Here is a 24762-nt window from a genome sequence, read left to right on the forward strand (position 1 = left end):
TTTAGAAGTTACCTTCAGTAACATCACATTATCTACTTATTGTAACATTACAGTTTGCTGAAGTAAACAAAGTCAATGGCTGTTCCAGTGTAAATGGTACCTGTTAAGTTACTGAATTCAGCTTGCATTAAAGTATTCCATGGCACTGAGCACTCTACATGCAATATTCATACTGTTCCAAATCACCCTGTGTAGTTATGAACCCAACCTTATCACAAAATGCTTTGAATAGAAACCAGTGCATTCAACTCAATGGAGTGTACAGTTCAACGTTGCCTAAAAGTAGTATGTGCTAACATGATGTAAACCTCATTATTATACTCACAACATGATGTAGAGTAGTCTGCAATCAATTAGATGAATATACTCCCAAAGGGTTAGAAGTTACTTTCAGTAACATCACATTATCTACTCAGTGTAACATTACAGTTTGCTGAAGTAAACCAAGTCAATGGCTGGTCCACCATAAATGATACCTGGTAGTTTACTGAATTCAGCTTGCATTGGAGTATTCCATGTCACTGAGCACTCTACATGCAATATCCATAGAGTTCCAATTCACCATGTGTAGTTATGAACACAACCTTATCCAAAATGCTTTGAATAGAAAGCAGTGCATTGAACTCAATGGAGTGTACAGTTCAATTTTGCCTAAAAGTAGTAAGTGCTAATATGATGTAAACCTCATTATTATACTCAGAATATGATTTAGAGTAGTCTGCAATCAATTATATGAATGTACTACCTAAGGTTTAGAAGTTACCTTCAGTAACATCACATTATCTACTCATTGTAACATTACAGTTTGCTGAAGTAAACCAACTCAATGGATGTTCCACTGTAAATGTTACCTGTTAAGTTCCTGAATTCAGCTTGCATTAAAGTATTCCATGGCACTGAGCACTCTACATGCAATATCCATAGAGTTCCAATTCACCCTGTGTAGTTATGTACACAACCTTATCACAAAATGCTTTGAATTGAAAGTAAAGCTTTCAACACAATGTAGTGTACAGTTCAATTTTGTTTAAAAGTGGTATGTGCTAACATGATGTAAACATTATTATACTCAGAATATGATTTAGAATAGTCTGCAATCAATTATATGAATGTACTACCTAAGGTTTAGAAGTTACCTTCAGTAACATCACATTATCTACTTATTGTAACATTACAGTTTGCTGAAGTAAACCAAGTCAATGGCTGTTCCAGTGTAAATGGTACCTGTTAAGTTACTGAATTCAGCTTGCATTAAAGTATTCCATGCACTGAGCACTCGACATGCAATATCCATACTGTTCAAATTCACCCTGTGTAGTTATGAACACAACCTTATCACAAAATGATTTGATTTGAAAGCAGTGCATTCAACTCAATGGAGTGTACAGTTCAATTTTACCTAAAAGTAGTATGTGCTAACATGAAGTAAACCTCATTATTATACTCACAATATGATTTAGAGTAGTCTGCAATGAATTATATGAATGTACTACCAAAGGTTTAGAAGTTACCTTCAGTAACATCACATTATCTACTCATTGTAACATTACAGTTTGCTGAAGTAAACAAAGTCAATGGCTATTCCAGTGTAAATGGTACCTGTTAAGTTACTGAATTCAGCTTGCATTAAAGTATTCCAGGGTACTGAGCACTCTACATGCAATATCCATAGAGTTCCAATTCACCCTGTGTAGTTATGTACACAACCTTATCACAAAATGCTTTGAATAGAAAGCAGTGCATTCAACTCAATGGAGTGTACAGTTCAATTTTGCCTAAAAGTAGTAAGTGCTAACATGATGTAAACCTCATTATTATACTCAGAATATGATTTAGTGTAGTCTGCAATCAATTATATGAATGTACTACCTAAGGTTTAGAAGTTACCTTCAGTAACATCATATTATCTACTCAGTGTAACATTAAAGTTTGCAGAAGAAAACAAAGTCAATGGCTGTTCCAGTGTAAGTGGTACCTGTTAAGTTACTGAATTCAGCTTGCATTAAAGTATTCCATGGCACTGAGCACTCTACATGCAATATCCATACTGTTCCAATTCACCCTGTGTAGTTATGAACACAAACTTATCACAAAATGCTTTGAATAGAAAGCAGTCCATTCAACTCAATGGAGTGTACAGTTCAACGTTGCCTAAAAGTAGTATCTACTAACATGAAGTAAACCTCATTATTATACTCACAATATGATTTAGAGTAGTCTGCAATGAATTATATGAATGTACTACCAAAGGTTTAGAAGTTACCTTCAGTAACATCACATTATCTACTCATTGTAAAATTACAGTTTGCTGAAGTAAACAAAGTCAATGGCTGTTCCAGTGTACATGGTACCTGTTAAGTTACTGAATTCAGCTTGCATTAAAGTATTCCATGGCACTGAGCACTTTTAATGCAATATCCATACTGTTCCAAATCACCATGTGTAGTTATGAACACAACCTTATCACAAAATGCTTTGAATAGAAACCAGTGCATTCAACTGTACACTCCATTTTTCAACGTTGCCTAAAAGTAGTATGTGCTAACATGATGTAAACCTCATTATTATACTCACAACATGATGTAGAGTAGTCTGCAATCAATTAGATGAATATACTCCCAAAGGGTTAGAAGTTACTTTCAGTAACATCACATTATCTACTCAGTGTAACATTACAGTTTGCTGAAGTAAACCAGGTCAATGGCTGGTCCACCATAAATGATACCTGGTAGTTTACTGAATTCAGCTTGCATTGGAGTATTCCATGTCACTGAGCACTCTACATGCAATATCCATAGAGTTCCAATTCACCATGTGTAGTTATGAACACAACCTTATCCAAAATGCTTTGAATAGAAAGCAGTGCATTGAACTCAATGGAGTGTACAGTTCAATTTTGCCTAAAAGTAGTAAGTGCTAATATGATGTAAACCTCATTATTATACTCAGAATATGATTTAGAGTAGTCTGCAATCAATTATATGAATGTACTACCTAAGGTTTAGAAGTTACCTTCAGTAACATCACATTATCTACTCATTGTAACATTACAGTTTGCTGAAGTAAACCAACTCAATGGATGTTCCACTGTAAATGTTACCTGTTAAGTTCCTGAATTCAGCTTGCATTAAAGTATTCCATGGCAGTGAGCACTCTACATGCAATATCCATACAGTTCCGATTCACCCTGTGTAGTTATTAACACAACCTTATCACAAAATGCTTTGAATTGAAAGTAAAGCTTTCAACTCAATGGAGTGTACAGTTCAATTTTGTTTAAAAGTGGTATGTGCTAACATGATGTAAACCTTATTATTATACTCAGAATATGATTTAGAACAGTCTGCAATCAATTATATGAATGTACTACCTAAGGTTTAGAAGTTAACTTTAGTAACATCACATTATCTACTAATTGTAACATTACAGTTTGCTGAAGTAAACCAAGTCAATGGCTGTTTGTGTAAATGGTACCTGTTAAGTTACTGAATTCAGCTTGCATTAAAGTATTCCATGGCACTGAGCACTCTACATGCAATATCCATACTGTTCCGATTCACCCTGTGTAGTTATTAACACAACCTTATCACAAAATGCTTTGAATACAAACCAGTGCATTCAACTCAATGGAGTGTACAGTTCAACTTTGCCTAAAAGTAGTATGTGCTAACATGATGTAAACCTCATTATTATACTCACAATATGATTTAGAGTAGTCTGCAATGAATTATATGAATGTACTACCTAAGGTTTAGAAGTTACCTTCAGTAACATCACATTATCTACTCATTGTAACATTACAGTTTGCTGAAGTAAACCAAGTCAATCGCGGTTCCAGTGTAAATGGTACCTGTTAAGTTACTGAATTCAGCTTGCGTTAAAGTATTCCATGGCACTGAGCACTCTACATGCAATATCCATACTGTTCCAATTCACTCTGTGTAGTTAAGAACACAACCTTATCACAAAATGCTTTGAATAGAAAGCAGTGCATTCAACTCAATGGAGTGTACAGTTCAACTTTGCCTAAAAGTAGTATGTGCTAACATGATGTAAACCTCATTATTATACTCACAATATGATTTAGAGTAGTCTGCAATGAATTATATGAATGTACCACCTAAGGTTTAGAAGTTACCTTCAGTAACATCACATTATCTACTAATTGTAACATTACAGTTTGCTGAAGTAAACCAAGTCAATGGCTGTTCCAGTGTAAGTGGTACCTGTTAAGTTACTGAATTCAGCTTGCATTAAAGTATTCCATGGGACTGAGCACTCTACATGCAATATCCATACTGTTCCAATTCACCCTGTGTAGTTATGAACACAACCTTATCACAAAATGCTTTGAATAGAAAGCAGTCCATTCAACTCAATGGAGTGTCCAGTTCAATTTTGCCTAAAAGTAGTATCTGCTAACATGAAGTAAACCTCATTATTATACTCACAATATGATTTAGAGTAGTCTGCAATGAATTATATGAATGTACTACCTACGGTTTAGACGTTACCTTCAGTATCATCACATTATCTACTGATTGTAACATTACAGTTTGCAGAAGTAAACCAAGTGAATGGCTGTTTCAGTGTAAATGGTACCTGTTAAGTTACTGAATTCAGCTTGCATTAAAGTATTCCATGGCACTGTGCACTCTACATGCAATATTCATACTGTTCCAAATTACCCTGTGTAGTTATGAACACAACCTTATCACAAAATGCTTTGAATAGAAACCAGTGCATTCAACTCAATGGAGTGTACAGTTCAACGTTGCCTAAAAGTAGTATGTGCTAACATGATGTAAACCTCATTATTATACTCACAACATGATGTAGAGTAGTCTGCAATCAATTAGATGAATATACTCCCAAAGGGTTAGAAGTTACTTTCAGTAACATCACATTATCTACTCAGTGTAACATTACAGTTTGCTGAAGTAAACCAAGTCAATGGCTGGTCCACCATAAATGATACCTGGTAGTTTACTGAATTCAGCTTGCGTTAAAGTATTCCATGTCACTGAGCACTCTACATGCAATATCCATAGAGTTCCAATTCACCATGTGTAGTTATGAACACAACCTTATCCAAAATGCTTTGAATAGAAAGCAGTGGATTGAACACAATGGAGTGTACAGTTCAATTTTGCCTCAAAGTAGTAAGTGCTAATATGATGTAAACCTCATTATTATACTCAGAATATGATTTAGAGTAGTCTGCAATCAATTATATGAATGTACTACCTAAGGTTTAGAAGTTACCTTCAGTAACATCACATTATCTACTCATTGTAACATTACAGTTTGCTGAAGTAAACCAAGTCAATCGCGGTTCCAGTGTAAATGGTACCTGTTAAGTTACTGAATTCAGCTTGCGTTAAAGTATTCCATGGCACTGAGCACTCTACATGCAATATCCATACTGTTCCGATTCACCCTGTGTAGTTATTAACACAACCTTATCACAAAATGCTTTGAATACAAACCAGTGCATTCAACTCAATGGAGTGTACAGTTCAACTTTGCCTAAAAGTAGTATGTGCTAACATGATGTAAACCTCATTATTATACTCACAATATGATTTAGAGTAGTCTGCAATGAATTATATGAATGTACTACCTAAGGTTTAGAAGTTTCCTTCAGTAACATCACATTATCTACTCATTGTAACATTACAGTTTGCTGAAGTAAACCAAGTCAATCGCGGTTCCAGTGTAAATGGTACCTGTTAAGTTACTGAATTCAGCTTGCGTTAAAGTATACCATGGCACTGAGCACTCTACATGCAATATCCATACTGTTCCAATTCACTCTGTGAAGTTAAGAACACAACCTTATCACAAAATGCTTTGAATAGAAAGCAGTGCATTCAACTCAATGGAGTGTACAGTTCAACTTTGCCTAAAGGTAGTATGTGCTAACATGATGTAAACCTCATTATTATACTCACAATATGATTTAGAGTAGTCTGCAATGAATTATATGAATGTACCACCTAAGGTTTAGAAGTTACCTTCAGTAACATCACATTATCTACTAATTGTAACATTACAGTTTGCTGAAGTAAACCAAGTCAATGGCTGTTCCAGTGTAAGTGGTACCTGTTAAGTTACTGAATTCAGCTTGCATTAAAGTATTCCATGGGACTGAGCACTCTACATGCAATATCCATACTGTTCCAATTCACCCTGTGTAGTTATGAACACAACCTTATCACAAAATGCTTTGAATAGAAAGCAGTCCATTCAACTCAATGGAGTGTCCAGTTCAATTTTGCCTAAAAGTAGTATCTGCTAACATGAAGTAAACCTCATTATTATACTCACAATATGATTTAGAGTAGTCTGCAATGAATTATATGAATGTACTACCTACGGTTTAGAAGTTACCTTCAGTAACATCACATTATCTACTGATTGTAACATTACAGTTTGCAGAAGTAAACCAAGTGAATGGCTGTTTCAGTGTAAATGGTACCTGTTAAGTTACTGAATTCAGCTTGCATTAAAGTATTCCATGGCACTGTGCACTCTACATGCAATATTCATACTGTTCCAAATCACCCTGTGTAGTTATGAACACAACCTTATCACAAAATGCTTTGAATAGAAACCAGTGCATTCAACTCAATGGAGTGTACAGTTCAACGTTGCCTAAAAGTAGTATGTGCTAACATGATGTAAACCTCATTATTATACTCACAACATGATGTAGAGTAGTCTGCAATCAATTAGATGAATATACTCCCAAAGGGTTAGAAGTTACTTTCAGTAACATCACATTATCTACTCAGTGTAACATTACAGTTTGCTGAAGTAAACCAAGTCAATGGCTGGTCCACCATAAATGATACCTGGTAGTTTCCTGAATTCAGCTTGCGTTAAAGTATTCCATGTCACTGAGCACTCTACATGCAATATCCATAGAGTTCCAATTCACCATGTGTAGTTATGAACACAACCTTATCCAAAATGCTTTGAATAGAAAGCAGTGGATTGAACACAATGGAGTGTACAGTTCAATTTTGCCTAAAAGTAGTAAGTGCTAATATGATGTAAACCTCATTATTATACAGAATATGATTTAGAGTAGTCTGCAATCAATTATATGAATGTAATACCTAAGGTTTAGAAGTTACCTTCAGTAACATGACATTATCTACTCATTGTAACATTACAGTTTGCTGAAGTAAACCAACTCAATGGCTGTTCCACTATAAATGTTACCTGTTAAGTTCCTGAATTCAGCTTGCATTAAAGTATTCCATGGCAGTGAGCACTCTACATGCAATATCCATACAGTTCCAATTCTCCCTGTGTAGTTATGAACACAACCTTATCACAAAATGCTTTGAATTGAAAGTAAAGCTTTCAACTCAATGGAGTGTACAGTTCAATTTTGCCTAAAAGTAGTAAGTGCTAACATAATGTAAACCTCATTATTATACTCAGAAATTGATTTAGTGTAGTCTGCAATCAATTATATGAATGTACTACCTAAGGTTTAGAAGTTACCTTCAGTAACATCACATTATCTACTTATTGTAACATTACAGTTTGCTGAAGTAAACAAAGTCAATGGCTGTTTCAGTGTAAATGTTACCTGTTAAGTTACTGAATTCAGCTTGCATTAAAGTATTCCATGGCACTGAGCACTCTACATGCAATATCCATACTGTTCCAATTCACCCTGTGTAGTTATGAACACAACCTTATCACAAAATGCTTTGAATAGAAAGCAGTCCATTCAACTCAATGGAGTGTACAGTTCAACGTTGCCTAAAAGTTGTATCTGCTAACATGAAGTAAACCTCATTATTATACTCACAATATGATTTAGAGTAGTCTGCAATGAATTATATGAATGTACTACCAAAGGTTTAGAAGTTACCTTCAGTAACATCACATTATCTACTCATTGTAAAATTACAGTTTGCTGAAGTAAACAAAGTCAATGGCTGTTCCAGTGTACATGGTACCTGTTAAGTTACTGAATTCAGCTTGCATTAAAGTATTCCATGGCACTGAGCACTTTCAATGCAATATCCATACTGTTCCAAATCACCATGTGTAGTTATGAACACAACCTTATCACAAAATGCTTTGAATAGAAACCAGTGCATTCAACTGTACACTCCATTTTTCAACGTTGCCTAAAAGTAGTATGTGCTAACATGATGTAAACCTCATTATTATACTCACAACATGATGTAGAGTAGTCTGCAATCAATTAGATGAATATACGCCCAAAGGGTTAGAAGTTACTTTCAGTAACATCACATTATCTACTCAGTGTAACATTACAGTTTGCTGAAGTAAACCAAGTCAATGGCTGGTCCACCATAAATGATACCTGGTAGTTTACTGAATTCAGCTTGCATTGGAGTATTCCATGTCACTGAGCACTCTACATGCAATATCCATAGAGTTCCAATTCACCATGTGTAGTTATGAACACAACCTTATCCAAAATGCTTTGAATAGAAAGCAGTGCATTGAACTCAATGGAGTGTACAGTTCAATTTTGCCTAAAAGTAGTAAGTGCTAATATGATGTAAACCTCATTATTATACTCAGAATATGATTTAGAGTAGTCTGCAATCAATTATATGAATGTACTACCTAAGGTTTAGAAGTTACCTTCAGTAACATCACATTATCTACTTATTGTAACATTACAGTTTGCTGAAGTAAACAAAGTCAATGGCTGTTCCAGTGTAAATGGTACCTGTTAAGTTACTGAATTCAGCTTGCATTAAAGTATTCCATGGCACTGAGCACTCTACATGCAATATTCATACTGTTCCAAATCACCCTGTGTAGTTATGAACACAACCTTATCACAAAATGCTTTGAATAGAAACCAGTGCATTCAACTCAATGGAGTGTACAGTTCAACGTTGCCTAAAAGTAGTATGTGCTAACATGATGTAAACCTCATTATTATACTCACAACATGATGTAGAGTAGTCTGCAATCAATTAGATGAATATACGCCCAAAGGGTTCGAAGTTACTTTCAGTAACATCACATTATCTACTCAGTGTAACATTACAGTTTGCTGAAGTAAACCAAGTCAATGGCTGGTCCACCATAAATGATACCTGGTAGTTTACTGAATTCAGCTTGCATTGGAGTATTCCATGTCACTGAGCACTCTACATGCAATATCCATAGAGTTCCAATTCACCATGTGTAGTTATGAACACAACCTTATCCAAAATGCTTTGAATAGAAAGCAGTGCATTGAACTCAATGGAGTGTACAGTTCAATTTTCCCTAAAAGTAGTAAGTGCTAATATGATGTAAACCTCATTATTATACTCAGAATATGATTTAGAGTAGTCTGCAATCAATTATATGAATGTACTACCTAAGGTTTAGAAGTTACCTTCAGTAACATCACATTATCTACTTATTGTAACATTACAGTTTGCTGAAGTAAACAAAGTCAATGGCTGTTCCAGTGTAAATGGTACCTGTTAAGTTACTGAATTCAGCTTGCATTAAAGTATTCCATGGCACTGAGCACTCTACATGCAATATTCATACTGTTCCAAATCACCCTGTGTAGTTATGAACACAACCTTATCACAAAATGCTTTGAATAGAAACCAGTGCATTCAACTCAATGGAGTGTACAGTTCAACGTTGCCTAAAAGTAGTATGTGCTAACATGATGTAAACCTCATTATTATACTCACAACATGATGTAGAGTAGTCTGCAATCAATTAGATGAATATACTCCCAAAGGGTTAGAAGTTACTTTCAGTAACATCACATTATCTACTCAGTGTAACATTACAGTTTGCTGAAGTAAACCAAGTCAATGGCTGGTCCACCATAAATGATACCTGGTAGTTTACTGAATTCAGCTTGCAATGGAGTATTCCATGTCACTGAGCACTCTACATGCAATATCCATAGAGTTCCAATTCACCATGTGTAGTTATGAACACAACCTTATCCAAAATGCTTTGAATAGAAAGCAGTGCATTGAACTCAATGGAGTGTACAGTTCAATTTTGCCTAAAAGTAGTAAGTGCTAATATGATGTAAACCTCATTATTATACTCAGAATATGATTTAGAGTAGTCTGCAATCAATTATATGAATGTACTACCTAAGGTTTAGAAGTTACCTTCAGTAACATCACATTATCTACTCATTGTAACATTACAGTTTGCTGAAGTAAACCAACTCAATGGATGTTCCACTGTAAATGTTACCTGTTAAGTTCCTGAATTCAGCTTGCATTAAAGTATTCCATGGCACTGAGCACTCTACATGCAATATCCATAGAGTTCCAATTCACCCTGTGTAGTTATGTACACAACCTTATCACAAAATGCTTTGAATTGAAAGTAAAGCTTTCAACACAATGTAGTGTACAGTTCAATTTTGTTTAAAAGTGGTATGTGCTAACATGATGTAAACATTATTATACTCAGAATATGATTTAGAATAGTCTGCAATCAATTATATGAATGTACTACCTAAGGTTTAGAAGTTACCTTAAGTAACATCACATTATCTACTTATTGTAACATTACAGTTTGCTGAAGTAAACCAAGTCAATGGCTGTTCCAGTGTAAATGGTACCTGTTAAGTTACTGAATTCAGCTTGCATTAAAGTATTCCATGCACTGAGCACTCGACATGCAATATCCATACTGTTCAAATTCACCCTGTGTAGTTATGAACACAACCTTATCACAAAATGATTTGATTTGAAAGCAGTGCATTCAACTCAATGGAGTGTACAGTTCAATTTTACCTAAAAGTAGTATGTGCTAACATGAAGCAAACCTCATTATTATACTCACAATATGATTTAGAGTAGTCTGCAATGAATTATATGAATGTACTACCAAAGGTTTAGAAGTTACCTTCAGTAACATCACATTATCTACTCATTGTAACATTACAGTTTGCTGAAGTAAACAAAGTCAATGGCTATTCCAGTGTAAATGGTACCTGTTAAGTTACTGAATTCAGCTTGCATTAAAGTATTCCAGGGCACTGAGCACTCTACATGCAATATCCATAGAGTTCCAATTCACCCTGTGTAGTTATGTACACAACCTTATCACAAAATGCTTTGAATAGAAACCAGTGCATTCAACTCAATGGAGTGTACAGTTCAACGTTGCCTAAAAGTAGTATGTGCTAACATGATGTAAACCTCATTATTATACTCACAACATGATGTAGAGTAGTCTGCAATCAATTAGATGAATATACTCCCAAAGGGTTAGAAGTTACTTTCAGTAACATCACATTATCTACTCAGTGTAACATTACAGTTTGCTGAAGTAAACCAAGTCAATGGCTGGTCCACCATAAATGATACCTGGTAGTTTACTGAATTCAGCTTGCGTTAAAGTATTCCATGTCACTGAGCACTCTACATGCAATATCCATAGAGTTCCAATTCACCATGTGTAGTTATGAACACAACCTTATCCAAAATGCTTTGAATAGAAAGCAGTGGATTGAACACAATGGAGTGTACAGTTCAATTTTGCCTAAAAGTAGTAAGTGCTAATATGATGTAAACATCATTATTATACTCAGAATATGATTTAGAGTAGTCTGCAATCAATTATATGAATGTAATACCTAAGGTTTAGAAGTTACCTTCAGTAACATGACATTATCTACTCATTGTAACATTACAGTTTGCTGAAGTAAACCAACTCAATGGCTGTTCCACTATAAATGTTACCTGTTAAGTTCCTGAATTCAGCTTGCATTAAAGTATTCCATGGCAGTGAGCACTCTACATGCAATATCCATACAGTTCCAATTCTCCCTGTGTAGTTATGAACACAACCTTATCACAAAATGCTTTGAATTGAAAGTAAAGCTTTCAACTCAATGGAGTGTACAGTTCAATTTTGCCTAAAAGTAGTAAGTGCTAACATGATGTAAACCTCATTATTATACTCAGAATATGATTTAGTGTAGTCTGCAATCAATTATATGAATGTACTACCTAAGGTTTAGAAGTTACCTTCAGTAACATCACATTATCTACTTATTGTAACATTACAGTTTGCTGAAGTAAACAAAGTCAATGGCTGTTTCAGTGTAAATGTTACCTGTTAAGTTACTGAATTCAGCTTGCATTAAAGTATTCCATGGCACTGAGCACTCTACATGCAATATCCATACTGTTCCAATTCACCCTGTGTAGTTATGAACACAACCTTATCACAAAATGCTTTGAATAGAAAGCAGTCCATTCAACTCAATGGAGTGTACAGTTCAACGTTGCCTAAAAGTAGTATCTGCTAACATGAAGTAAACCTCATTATTATACTCACAATATGATTTAGAGTAGTCTGCAATGAATTATATGAATGTACTACCAAAGGTTTAGAAGTTACCTTCAGTAACATCACATTATCTACTCATTGTAAAATTACAGTTTGCTGAAGTAAACAAAGTCAATGGCTGTTCCAGTGTACATGGTACCTGTTAAGTTACTGAATTCAGCTTGCATTAAAGTATTCCATGGCACTGAGCACTTTTAATGCAATATCCATACTGTTCCAAATCACCATGTGTAGTTATGAACACAACCTTATCACAAAATGCTTTGAATAGAAACCAGTGCATTCAACTGTACACTCCATTTTTCAACGTTGCCTAAAAGTAGTATGTGCTAACATGATGTAAACCTCATTATTATACTCACAACATGATGTAGAGTAGTCTGCAATCAATTAGATGAATATACGCCCAAAGGGTTAGAAGTTACCTTCAGTAACATGACATTATCTACTCATTGTAACATTACAGTTTGCTGAAGTAAACCAACTCAATGGCTGTTCCACTATAAATGTTACCTGTTAAGTTCCTGAATTCAGCTTGCATTAAAGTATTCCATGGCAGTGAGCACACTACATGCAATATCCATACAGTTCCAATTCTCCCTGTGTAGTTATGAACACAACCTTATCACAAAATGCTTTGAATTGAAAGTAAAGCTTTCAACTCAATGGAGTGTACAGTTCAATTTTGCCTAAAAGTAGTAAGTGCTAACATGATGTAAACCTCATTATTATACTCAGAATATGATTTAGTGTAGTCTGCAATCAATTATATGAATGTACTACCTAAGGTTTAGAAGTTACCTTCAGTAACATCACATTATCTACTTATTATAACATTACAGTTTGCTGAAGTAAACAAAGTCAATGGCTGTTTCAGTGTAAATGTTACCTGTTAAGTTACTGAATTCAGCTTGCAGTAAAGTATTCCATGGCACTGAGCACTCTACATGCAATATCCATACTGTTCCAATTCACCCTGTGTAGTTATGAACACAACCTTATCACAAAATGCTTTGAATAGAAAGCAGTCCATTCAACTCAATGGAGTGTACAGTTCAACGTTGCCTAAAAGTTGTATCTGCTAACATGAAGTAAACCTCATTATTATACTCACAATATGATTTAGAGTAGTCTGCAATGAATTATATGAATGTACTACCAAAGGTTTAGAAGTTACCTTCAGTAACATCACATTATCTACTCATTGTAACATTACAGTTTGCTGAAGTAAACCAACTCAATGGATGTTCCACTGTAAATGTTACCTGTTAAGTTCCTGAATTCAGCTTGCATTAAAGTATTCCATGGCACTGAGCACTCTACATGCAATATCCATAGAGTTCCAATTCACCCTGTGTAGTTATGTACACAACCTTATCACAAAATGCTTTGATTTGAAAGTAAAGCTTTCAACACAATGTAGTGTACAGTTCAATTTTGTTTAAAAGTGGTATGTGCTAACATGATGTAAACATTATTATACTCAGAATATGATTTAGAATAGTCTGCAATCAATTATATGAATGTACTACCTAAGGTTTAGAAGTTACCTTCAGTAACATCACATTATCTACTTATTGTAACATTACAGTTTGCTGAAGTAAACCAAGTCAATGGCTGTTCCAGTGTAAATGGTACCTGTTAAGTTACTGAATTCAGCTTGCATTAAAGTATTCCATGCACTGAGCACTCGACATGCAATATCCATACTGTTCAAATTCACCCTGTGTAGTTATGAACACAACCTTATCACAAAATGATTTGATTTGAAAGCAGTGCATTCAACTCAATGGAGTGTACAGTTCAATTTTACCTAAAAGTAGTATGTGCTAACATGAAGCAAACCTCATTATTATACTCACAATATGATTTAGAGTAGTCTGCAATGAATTATATGAATGTACTACCAAAGGTTTAGAAGTTACCTTCAGTAACATCACATTATCTACTCATTGTAACATTACAGTTTGCTGAAGTAAACAAAGTCAATGGCTATTCCAGTGTAAATGGTACCTGTTAAGTTACTGAATTCAGCTTGCATTAAAGTATTCCAGGGCACTGAGCACTCTACATGCAATATCCATAGAGTTCCAATTCACCCTGTGTAGTTATGTACACAACCTTATCACAAAATGCTTTGAATAGAAACCAGTGCATTCAACTCAATGGAGTGTACAGTTCAACGTTGCCTAAAAGTAGTATGTGCTAACATGATGTAAACCTCATTATTATACTCACAACATGATGTAGAGTAGTCTGCAATCAATTAGATGAATATACTCCCAAAGGGTTAGAAGTTACTTTCAGTAACATCACATTATCTACTCAGTGTAACATTACAGTTTGCTGAAGTAAACCAAGTCAATGGCTGGTCCACCATAAATGATACCTGGTAGTTTACTGAATTCAGCTTGCGTTAAAGTATTCCATGTCACTGAGCACTCTACATGCAATATCCATAGAGTTCCAATTCACCATGTGTAGTTATGAACACAACCTTATCCAAAATGCTTTGAATAGAAAGCAGTGGATTGAACACAATGGAGTGTACAGTTCAATTTTGCCTAAAAGTAGTAAGTGCTAATATGATGTAAACCTCATTATTATACTCAGAATATGATTTAGAGTAGTCTGCAATCAATTATATGAATGTAATACCTAAGGTTTAGAAGTTACCTTCAGTAACATGACATTATCTACTCATTGTAAAATTACAGTTTGCTGAAGTAAACAAAGTCAATGGCTGTTCCAGTGTACATGGTACCTGTTAAGTTACTGAATTCAGCTTGCATTAAAGTATTCCATGGCACTGAGCACTTTTAATGCAATATCCATACTGTTCCAAATCACCATGTGTAGTTATGAACACAACCTTATCACAAAATGCTTTGAATAGAAACCAGTGCATTCAACTGTACACTCCATTTTTCAACGTTGCCTAAAAGTAGTATGTGCTAACATGATGTAAACCTCATTATTATACTCACAACATGATGTAGAGTAGTCTGCAATCAATTAGATGAATATACGCCCAAAGGGTTAGAAGTTACCTTCAGTAACATGACATTATCTACTCATTGTAACATTACAGTTTGCTGAAGTAAACCAACTCAATGGCTGTTCCACTATAAATGTTACCTGTTAAGTTCCTGAATTCAGCTTGCATTAAAGTATTCCATGGCAGTGAGCACTCTACATGCAATATCCATACAGTTCCAATTCTCCCTGTGTAGTTATGAACACAACCTTATCACAAAATGCTTTGAATTGAAAGTAAAGCTTTCAACTCAATGGAGTGTACAGTTCAATTTTGCCTAAAAGTAGTAAGTGCTAACATGATGTAAACCACATTATTATACTCAGAATATGATTTAGTGTAGTCTGCAATCAATTATATGAATGTACTACCTAAGGTTTAGAAGTTACCTTCAGTAACATCACATTATCTACTTATTGTAACATTACAGTTTGCTGAAGTAAACAAAGTCAATGGCTGTTTCAGTGTAAATGTTACCTGTTAAGTTACTGAATTCAGCTTGCAGTAAAGTATTCCATGGCACTGAGCACTCTACATGCAATATCCATACTGTTCCAATTCACCCTGTGTAGTTATGAACACAACCTTATCACAAAATGCTTTGAATAGAAAGCAGTCCATTCAACTCAATGGAGTGTACAGTTCAACGTTGCCTAAAAGTTGTATCTGCTAACATGAAGTAAACCTCATTATTATACTCACAATATGATTTAGAGTAGTCTGCAATGAATTATATGAATGTACTACCAAAGGTTTAGAAGTTACCTTCAGTAACATCACATTATCTACTCATTGTAACATTACAGTTTGCTGAAGTAAACCAACTCAATGGATGTTCCACTGTAAATGTTACCTGTTAAGTTCCTGAATTCAGCTTGCATTAAAGTATTCCATGGCACTGAGCACTCTACATGCAATATCCATAGAGTTCCAATTCACCCTGTGTAGTTATGTACACAACCTTATCACAAAATGCTTTGAATTGAAAGTAAAGCTTTCAACACAATGTAGTGTACAGTTCAATTTTGTTTAAAAGTGGTATGTGCTAACATGATGTAAACATTATTATACTCAGAATATGATTTAGAATAGTCTGCAATCAATTATATGAATGTACTACCTAAGGTTTAGAAGTTACCTTCAGTAACATCACATTATCTACTTATTGTAACATTACAGTTTGCTGAAGTAAACCAAGTCAATGGCTGTTCCAGTGTAAATGGTACCTGTTAAGTTACTGAATTCAGCTTGCATTAAAGTATTCCATGCACTGAGCACTCGACATGCAATATCCATACTGTTCAAATTCACCCTGTGTAGTTATGAACACAACCTTATCACAAAATGATTTGATTTGAAAGCAGTGCATTCAACTCAATGGAGTGTACAGTTCAATTTTACCTAAAAGTAGTATGTGCTAACATGAAGCAAACCTCATTATTATACTCACAATATGATTTAGAGTAGTCTGCAATGAATTATATGAATGTACTACCAAAGGTTTAGAAGTTACCTTCAGTAACATCACATTATCTACTCATTGTAACATTACAGTTTGCTGAAGTAAACAAAGTCAATGGCTATTCCAGTGTAAATGGTACCTGTTAAGTTACTGAATTCAGCTTGCATTAAAGTATTCCAGGGCACTGAGCACTCTACATGCAATATCCATAGAGTTCCAATTCACCCTGTGTAGTTATGTACACAACCTTATCACAAAATGCTTTGAATAGAAACCAGTGCATTCAACTCAATGGAGTGTACAGTTCAACGTTGCCTAAAAGTAGTATGTGCTAACATGATGTAAACCTCATTATTATACTCACAACATGATGTAGAGTAGTCTGCAATCAATTAGATGAATATACTCCCAAAGGGTTAGAAGTTACTTTCAGTAACATCACATTATCTACTCAGTGTAACATTACAGTTTGCTGAAGTAAACCAAGTCAATGGCTGGTCCACCATAAATGATACCTGGTAGTTTACTGAATTCAGCTTGCGTTAAAGTATTCCATGTCACTGAGCACTCTACATGCAATATCCATAGAGTTCCAATTCACCATGTGTAGTTATGAACACAACCTTATCCAAAATGCTTTGAATAGAAAGCAGTGGATTGAACACAATGGAGTGTACAGTTCAATTTTGCCTAAAAGTAGTAAGTGCTAATATGATGTAAACCTCATTATTATACTCAGAATATGATTTAGAGTAGTCTGCAATCAATTATATGAATGTAATACCTAAGGTTTAGAAGTTACCTTCAGTAACATGACATTATCTACTCATTGTAACATTTCAGTTTGCTGAAGTAAACCAACTCAATGGCTGTTCCACTATAAATGTTACCTGTTAAGTTCCTGAATTCAGCTTGCATTAAAGTATTCCATGGCAGTGAGCACTCTACATGCAATATCCATACAGTTCCAATTCTCCCTGTGTAGTTATGAACACAACCTTATCACAAAATGCTTTGAATTGAAAGTAAAGCTTTCAACTCAATGGAGTGTACAGTTCAATTTTGCCTAAAAGTAGTAAGTGCTAACATGATGTAAACCTCATTATTATACTCAGAATATGATTTAGTGTAGTCTGCAATCAATTATATGAATGTACTACCTAAGGTTTAGAAGTTACCTTCAGTAACATCACATTATCTACTTATTGTAACATTACAGTTTGCTGAAGTAAACAAAGTCAATGGCTGTTTCAGTGTAAATGTTACCTGTTAAGTTACTGAATTCAGCTTGCATTAAAGTATTCCATGGCACTGAGCACTCTACATGCAATATCCATACTGTTCCAATTCACCCTGTGTAGTTATGAACACAACCTTATCACAAAATGCTTTGAATAGAAAGCAGTCCATTCAACTCAATGGAGTGTACAGTTCAACGTTGCCTAAAAGTAGTATCTGCTAACATGAAGTAAACCTCATTATTATACTCACAATATGATTTAGAGTAGTCTGCAATGAATTATATGAATGTACTACCAAAGGTTTAGAAGTTACCTTCAGTAACATCACATTATCTACTCATTGTAAAATTACAGTTTGCTGAAGTAAACAAAGTCAATGGCTGTTCCAGTGTACATGGTACCTGTTAAGTTACTGAATTCAGCTTGCATTAAAGTATTCCATGGCACTGAGCACTTTTAATGCAATATCCATACTGTTCCAAATCACCATGTGTAGTTATGAACACAACCTTATCACAAAATGCTTTGAATAGAAACCAGTGCATTCAACTGTACACTCCATTTTTCAACGTTGCCTAAAAGTAGTATGTGCTAACATGATGTAAACCTCATTATTATACTCACAACATGATGTAGAGTAGTCTGCAATCAATTAGATGAATATACGCCCAAAGGGTTAGAAGTTACTTTCAGTAACATCACATTATCTACTCAGTGTAACATTACAGTTTGCTGAAGTAAACCAAGTCAATGGCTGGTCCACCATAAATGATACCTGGTAGTTTACTGAATTCAGCTTGCATTGGAGTATTCCATGTCACTGAGCACTCTACATGCAATATCCATAGAGTTCCAATTCACCATGTGTAGTTATGAACACAACCTTATCCAAAATGATTTGAATAGAAAGCAGTGCATTGAACTCAATGGAGTGTAAGTTCAATTTTGCCTAAAAGTAGTAAGTGCTAATATGATGTAAACCTCATTATTATACTCAGAATATGATTTAGAGTAGTCTGCAATCAATTATATGAATGTACTACCTAAGGTTTAGAAGTTACCTTCAGTAACATCACATTATCTACTTATTGTAACATTACAGTTTGCTGAAGTAAACAAAGTCAATGGCTGTTCCAGTGTAAATGGTACCTGTTAAGTTACTGAATTCAGCTTGCATTAAAGTATTCCATGGCACTGAGCACTCTACATGCAATATTCATACTGTTCCAAATCACCCTGTGTAGTTATGAACACAACCTTATCACAAAATGCTTTGAATAGAAACCAGTGCATTCAACTCAATGGAGTGTACAGTTCAACGTTGCCTAAAAGTAGTATGTGCTAACATGATGTAAACCTCATTATTATACTCACAACATGATGTAGAGTAGTCTGCAATCAATTAGATGAATATACTCCCAAAGGGTTAGAAGTTACTTTCAGTAACATCACATTATCTACTCAGTGTAACATTACAGTTTGCTGAAGTAAACCAAGTCAATGGCTGGTCCACCATAAATGATACCTGGTAGTTTACAGAATTCAGCTTGCATTGGAGTATTCCATGTCACTGAGCACTCTACATGCAATATCCATAGAGTTCCAATTCACCATGTGTAGTTATGAACACAACCTTATCCAAAATGCTTTGAATAGAAAGCAGTGCATTGAACTCAATGGAGTGTACAGTTCAATTTTGCCTAAAAGTAGTAAGTGCTAATATGATGTAAACCTCATTATTATACTCAGAATATGATTTAGAGTAGTCTGCAATCAATTATATGAATGTACTACCTAAGGTTTAGAAGTTACCTTCAGTAACATCACATTATCTACTCATTGTAACATTACAGTTTGCTGAAGTAAACCAACTCAATGGATGTTCCACTGTAAATGTTACCTGTTAAGTTCCTGAATTCAGCTTGCATTAAAGTATTCCATGGCACTGAGCACTCTACATGCAATATCCATAGAGTTCCAATTCACCCTGTGTAGTTATGTACACAACCTTATCACAAAATGCTTTGAATTGAAAGTAAAGCTTTCAACACAATGTAGTGTACAGTTCAATTTTGTTTAAAAGTGGTATGTGCTAACATGATGTAAACATTATTATACTCAGAATATGATTTAGAATAGTCTGCAATCAATTATATGAATGTACTACCTAAGGTTTAGAAGTTACCTTCAGTAACATCACATTATCTACTTATTGTAACATTACAGTTTGCTGAAGTAAACCAAGTCAATGGCTGTTCCAGTGTAAATGGTACCTGTTAAGTTACTGAATTCAGCTTGCATTAAAGTATTCCATGCACTGAGCACTCGACATGCAATATCCATACTGTTCAAATTCACCCTGTGTAGTTATGAACACAACCTTATCACAAAATGATTTGATTTGAAAGCAGTGCATTCAACTGAATGGAGTGTACAGTTCAATTTTACCTAAAAGTAGTATGTGCTAACATGAAGTAAACCTCATTATTATACACACAATATGATTTAGAGTAGTCTGCAATGAATTATATGAATGTACTACCAAAGGTTTAGAAGTTACCTTCAGTAACATCACATTATCTACTCATTGTAACATTACAGTTTGCTGAAGTAAACAAAGTCAATGGCTATTCCAGTGTAAATGGTACCTGTTAAGTTACTGAATTCAGCTTGCATTAAAGTATTCCAGGGCACTGAGCACTCTACATGCAATATCCATAGAGTTCCAATTCACCCTGTGTAGTTATGTACACAACCTTATCACAAAATGCTTTGAATAGAAAGCAGTGCATTCAACTCAATGGAGTGTACAGTTCAATTTTGCCTAAAAGTAGTAAGTGCTAACATGATGTAAACCTCATTATTATACTCAGAATATGATTTAGTGTAGTCTGCAATCAATTATATGAATGTACTACCTAAGGTTTAGAAGTTACCTTCAGTAACATCATATTATCTACTCAGTGTAACATTAAAGTTTGCAGAAGAAAACAAAGTCAATGGCTGTTCCAGTGTAAGTGGTACCTGTTAAGTTACTGAATTCAGCTTGCATTAAAGTATTCCATGGCACTGAGCACTCTACATGCAATATCCATACTGTTCCAATTCACCCTGTGTAGTTATGAACACAACCTTATCACAAAATGCTTTGAATAGAAAGCAGTCCATTCAACTCAATGGAGTGTACAGTTCAACGTTGCCTAAAAGTAGTATCTGCTAACATGAAGTAAACCTCATTATTATACTCACAATATGATTTAGAGTAGTCTGCAATGAATTATATGAATGTACTACCAAAGGTTTAGAAGTTACCTTCAGTAACATCACATTATCTACTCATTGTAAAATTACAGTTTGCTGAAGTAAACAAAGTCAATGGCTGTTCCAGTGTACATGGTACCTGTTAAGTTACTGAATTCAGCTTGCATTAAAGTATTCCATGGCACTGAGCACTTTTAATGCAATATCCATACTGTTCCAAATCACCATGTGTAGTTATGAACACAACCTTATCACAAAATGCTTTGAATAGAAACCAGTGCATTCAACTGTACACTCCATTTTTCAACGTTGCCTAAAAGTAGTATGTGCTAACATGATGTAAACCTCATTATTATACTCACAACATGATGTAGAGTAGTCTGCAATCAATTAGATGAATATACTCCCAAAGGGTTAGAAGTTACTTTCAGTAACATCACATTATCTACTCAGTGTAACATTACAGTTTGCTGAAGTAAACCAGGTCAATGGCTGGTCCACCATAAATGATACCTGGTAGTTTACTGAATTCAGCTTGCATTGGAGTATTCCATGTCACTGAGCACTCTACATGCAATATCCATAGAGTTCCAATTCACCATGTGTAGTTATCAACACAACCTTATCCAAAATGCTTTGAATAGAAAGCAGTGCATTGAACTCAATGGAGTGTACAGTTCAATTTTGCCTAAAAGTAGTAAGTGCTAATATGATGTAAACCTCATTATTATACTCAGAATATGATTTAGAGTAGTCTGCAATCAATTATATGAATGTACTACCTAAGGTTTAGAAGTTACCTTCAGTAACATCACATTATCTACTCATTGTAACATTACAGTTTGCTGAAGTAAACCAACTCAATGGATGTTCCACTGTAAATGTTACCTGTTAAATTCCTGAATTCAGCTTGCATTAAAGTATTCCATGGCAGTGAGCACTCTACATGCAATATCCATACAGTTCCGATTCACCCTGTGTAGTTATTAACACAACCTTATCACAAAATGCTTTGAATAGAAACCAGTGCATTCAACTGTACACTCCATTTTTCAACGTTGCCTAAAAGTAGTATGTGCTAACATGATGTAAACCTCATTATTATACTCACAACATGATGTAGAGTAGTCTGCAATCAATTAGATGAATATACTCCCAAAGGGTTAGAAGTTACTTTCAGTAACATCACATTATCTACTTATTGTAACATTACAGTTTGCTGAAGTAAACCAAGTCAATGGCTGTTCCAGTGTAAATGGTACCTGTTAAGTTACTGAATTCAGCTTGCATTAAAGTATTCCATGCACTGAGCACTCGACATGCAATATCCATACTGTTCAAATTCACCCTGTGTAGTTATGAACACAACCTTATCACAAAATGATTTGATTTGAAAGCAGTGCATTCAACTCAATGGAGTGTACAGTTCAATTTTACCTAAAAGTAGTATGTGCTAACATGAAGCAAACCTCATTATTATACTCACAATATGATTTAGAGTAGTCTGCAATGAATTATATGAATGTACTACCAAAGGTTTAGAAGTTACCTTCAGTAACATCACATTATCTACTCATTGTAACATTACAGTTTGCTGAAGTAAACAAAGTCAATGGCTATTCCAGTGTAAATGGTACCTGTTAAGTTACTGAATTCAGCTTGCATTAAAGTATTCCAGGGCACTGAGCACTCTACATGCAATATCCATAGAGTTCCAATTCACCCTGTGTAGTTATGTACACAACCTTATCACAAAATGCTTTGAATAGAAACCAGTGCATTCAACTCAATGGAGTGTACAGTTCAACGTTGCCTAAAAGTAGTATGTGCTAACATGATGTAAACCTCATTATTATACTCACAACATGATGTAGAGTAGTCTGCAATCAATTAGATGAATATACTCCCAAAGGGTTAGAAGTTACTTTCAGTAACATCACATTATCTACTCAGTGTAACATTACAGTTTGCTGAAGTAAACCAAGTCAATGGCTGGTCCACCATAAATGATACCTGGTAGTTTACTGAATTCAGCTTGCGTTAAAGTATTCCATGTCACTGAGCACTCTACATGCAATATCCATAGAGTTCCAATTCACCATGTGTAGTTATGAACACAACCTTATCCAAAATGCTTTGAATAGAAAGCAGTGGATTGAACACAATGGAGTGTACAGTTCAATTTTGCCTAAAAGTAGTAAGTGCTAATATGATGTAAACCTCATTATTATACTCAGAATATGATTTAGAGTAGTCTGCAATCAATTATATGAATGTAATACCTAAGGTTTAGAAGTTACCTTCAGTAACATGACATTATCTACTCATTGTAACATTTCAGTTTGCTGAAGTAAACCAACTCAATGGCTGTTCCACTATAAATGTTACCTGTTAAGTTCCTGAATTCAGCTTGCATTAAAGTATTCCATGGCAGTGAGCACTCTACATGCAATATCCATACAGTTCCAATTCTCCCTGTGTAGTTATGAACACAACCTTATCACAAAATGCTTTGAATTGAAAGTAAAGCTTTCAACTCAATGGAGTGTACAGTTCAATTTTGCCTAAAAGTAGTAAGTGCTAACATGATGTAAACCTCATTATTATACTCAGAATATGATTTAGTGTAGTCTGCAATCAATTATATGAATGTACTACCTAAGGTTTAGAAGTTACCTTCAGTAACATCACATTATCTACTTATTGTAACATTACAGTTTGCTGAAGTAAACAAAGTCAATGGCTGTTTCAGTGTAAATGTTACCTGTTAAGTTACTGAATTCAGCTTGCATTAAAGTATTCCATGGCACTGAGCACTCTACATGCAATATCCATACTGTTCCAATTCACCCTGTGTAGTTATGAACACAACCTTATCACAAAATGCTTTGAATAGAAAGCAGTCCATTCAACTCAATGGAGTGTACAGTTCAACGTTGCCTAAAAGTAGTATCTGCTAACATGAAGTAAACCTCATTATTATACTCACAATATGATTTAGAGTAGTCTGCAATGAATTATATGAATGTACTACCAAAGGTTTAGAAGTTACCTTCAGTAACATCACATTATCTACTCATTGTAAAATTACAGTTTGCTGAAGTAAACAAAGTCAATGGCTGTTCCAGTGTACATGGTACCTGTTAAGTTACTGAATTCAGCTTGCATTAAAGTATTCCATGGCACTGAGCACTTTTAATGCAATATCCATACTGTTCCAAATCACCATGTGTAGTTATGAACACAACCTTATCACAAAATGCTTTGAATAGAAACCAGTGCATTCAACTGTACACTCCATTTTTCAACGTTGCCTAAAAGTAGTATGTGCTAACATGATGTAAACCTCATTATTATACTCACAACATGATGTAGAGTAGTCTGCAATCAATTAGATGAATATACGCCCAAAGGGT

This window comes from Hypanus sabinus, chromosome 26 (assembly GCF_030144855.1).
Source record: "Hypanus sabinus isolate sHypSab1 chromosome 26, sHypSab1.hap1, whole genome shotgun sequence".
In the NCBI taxonomy this organism is placed as follows: domain Eukaryota; kingdom Metazoa; phylum Chordata; class Chondrichthyes; order Myliobatiformes; family Dasyatidae; genus Hypanus; species Hypanus sabinus.